Raw genomic sequence first — 3098 nt, 5'->3', positions numbered from 1 at the left:
TTTTTGAGACAGGATCTCCCTGTAGCCTCAGCTGGCCTGGAACTCACTCACTATGTAGACCAGGCTGGCCTTGAACTCACAGAGATCTGCCTGCCTCTGCCTCCTGAGTGCTGGGATTAAAGGTGTGTGAGACCATACTTGGCATCAGAATTGTCTTTCTAACTACGCAGGAAAAATGTCCCCATGGGTCCATTGTTCTCCATCTCAACTGTCCCCCTCTAATCTATACCCACTGTATCATCTTTTTGTCCCCACAAAGACTGAATATTGTTTGAATCCATACGCTGTCTCGTGATATACCCAAGTCTTCACATTCATTTCTTGGTGTGCAGAAGTATCCTTTCATTTTTTATTACAAATAGTGAGAGAGACTGATCCCCAGGTCATAAAGGAAGCATTCAAATGTACATTTATAGCAGATTCGGGATACAAAGCATACTGTCTTGAGCTGCCTAACAGCCCTCAGTGTGTCCATGAGCTCAGTATAAACTCTGTTAGATCTCTCTATGAGGACCACCCTCTTCTCTATAACACTCTCCAGGCAGAGAGTACAGCTCCATTGTCAATTGGCTCAGATTGGCAATGTATAGTAGCAGGTTCCTCAGATCACACTCAGAGAGATAAGTCCCATAGAAATTGACCATAGTGAGCTGGGATCAATGGCTCAGGACAGACAGGAGCCCACTGAGGTCAGGTGACCTCAAAATACAGCCTTCCAATTCCAGGGTCTGTAGAGTGGTTGTCAGTCTTTCTAGAAGATCTCAGAGGGGCTGACTATGCCAATACAAAAGTCGGACACCACTCAGTTTCAGGTGTTTGAGCTGACAGATGCTGGGGCACTCAGTCTAGATGCTAGTCTGAGTCTGAAAGACCACACCAAGTAAATGAAAGGGTCTCCAGAGGCTTTTTCAAGCATCTGAGCACCTGGTCCAAGCGATCTTCAAGAAAATACACATTATTCATATAGAGATGCTGGAGAGTCTGGAATTTGGGTAACTGAGAAACGAACGTGTTGACCCACATCTTCTCCAGATTGCTATACTCACCTTCAAATTTGTCCTTCCATGACTTGCAAATTCCTTTGAGAATGAGTTTGTGAAGTTTTTTCATCTGGCCCAGAACAGGGCAAATTTGGACAGGGTTTTCAGTTCCAAACATGCAATCACTTCCACCTCCTGTATGCAGTCTGGCTCAAATAATCTCAGGAGCCTCGGGAAATTGTAGTCAATTGTCCAAGAAATCTGTAGCTTCTGACAGCACAGATGCAGCAAAGTCTCTCTCTGCTGGGCCCACTGGCAACTGGAGGTAATAGACAAACAACACCTTAAAAGGCTGCTTCACTCCACAATCTGCATGAGCCTCCAGTGTTTGTGTCTTACTTAAGAACTGTGGAGGGCAATGCTCATCCACTGCTCCAGTCCACACATTCCGCAAATCTAGTACTCCCAGTTTCCACCTTTTTGGCGGGTCCTTCTGAATAATCAGCAAATCCAGTCCATCCAGCACAGCCTGGAAGGTCTCCATGTTGGGGGTCTTCATCAGGTCTCCCAAGCAGAGGCAAGGGAAGGGCCGGGCTGCCACCATTACCCTCACGCTCTTACTGTGACTGCCAGCGAAGGCATCCTTGAAAAGTGGAAGAAAAGTCTCGGGCAAGTACTCCAGATTAGAGATATCCAAGGCCTCACTCCTTAGCACGCTTTGCACTTCCAGGCCCCAGAGTGTGGGAGAGGCCTGGACGCTCATCCCGATGAAGCTTCGGAGAGACTGATCCAGACATGGTAACCCAAGACAGTTATATTCTCAGCAGGATCTGGCAGTGGCTCCTGGCTCCAGGAATCCGACTGTCTTTTCTGGGGCCTCTGTATCTTTTGTATACCTTTCTATTCATCCCTCCCTTTTGCTGCTCCGCCTCCAAACCACAAGCTGTCATTCGATTGGATGAGCGAGTCTTCATTCTGTTGATCCTACTTGGGATAGATGTGGTCAGATTGGCAGATTCAGATCTCCAAGAGGGAATGAGCTGAGACTAAAATGAAGTTGAAAGACTTATTCATGATACACTTCACAAATGCAGATATTTTCTTTCTTTCATTTAACCTCTCTTCCTTTCCAATCTATCTCCCTCCCTCTTTCTTTCTCTACTTATTCACAGAACTCTTTTTACCAGAGAGGTCTTTATGCAGCTTGATTGGCCTGAAACTCACCGTGCAACCTAAATGGAGCCGGATATAACGAGATTTCCTCTGCTTCTGGCTTCTGAGATTACAGAGTGAGAAGCTGTTTTTTTATAGAGTTCCAGGAGGCCGTGATTAGTTTTACTATTTTATTTCATTTTATATTTTGGTTCTGAGGATGGAACCCAGAGCCACACTGCACAGCAATGGCTCATGAATGCACATGTACTGTCCTTGTTTCCTGCCTTTAAGAAATTCTCAGCCAGCCGTGGTAGCACAGGCCTTTAATTCCAGCACTCGGGAGGCAGAGGCAGGCAGATCTCCGTGAGTTCGAGGCCATCCTGGTCTCCATAGTGAATCCAGACCAGCTAGGGCTACAGGGAGACCCTGTCTCGTGGAGAAAAAAAAAAAAAAAAAAAAAAAAAAAAAAAAAAACGAAAAAAAAGAAAAAGAAATTCTTGAGCAGGGTGTGGTGGTGCACACCTTTAATCCCATCACAGCAGAGGCAGACGAATCTCTGTAAGTTCAAAGTCAGCCTAGTCTACACACTGAGTTCCAGGCCAGCTGGGGCTTACAGGGAGACCCTGTCTCAAGAAAACCAAAAACAAACAATCTTCCTTTTCCTAACAGTAGGAATCAGACTCAGTGTTAAGTGTGCTGTACCACTGATCTAAGATTCCGACATTGCTTTTTTTCCTCTTCTTTGGTTTTGTTGTTTTTGTTTTGAACTTGCAGAGATCTGCCTAACCCAGGCCCCCCCTCCCAGGCCCCCCCTCCCAAATGCTAAGCAAAGAATTTAATCCTGAACTGTAGACATTAACTTCAAACCTGTTTGTACTTTACATTTTGAGCCAAGGTCTCACTAAATTTTCCAGATTGTCCTTAACCTTGAGATCCTCCTCCCTCAGTGTCCCTGGGAGATGG

The 3098-nt window shown here is 45.7% G+C and overlaps 1 pseudogene; it reads right to left on the bottom strand.

Moving 5' to 3' along the window:
• Nucleotides 1-494: 494 nt before the first annotated feature.
• Nucleotides 495-1612, bottom strand: LOC103732795 (annotated as a pseudogene).
• Between the last annotated feature and the right edge of the window lie 1486 nt (nucleotides 1613-3098).

The sequence above is a fragment of the Nannospalax galili genome, unplaced genomic scaffold (assembly GCF_000622305.1).
Source record: "Nannospalax galili isolate Female #2095 unplaced genomic scaffold, S.galili_v1.0 scaffold1491, whole genome shotgun sequence".
Classification (NCBI taxonomy): domain Eukaryota; kingdom Metazoa; phylum Chordata; class Mammalia; order Rodentia; family Spalacidae; genus Nannospalax; species Nannospalax galili.
The sequence above is the reverse complement of the archived record's forward strand: the minus strand, read 5'-3'. Positions and strand labels throughout refer to the sequence as shown.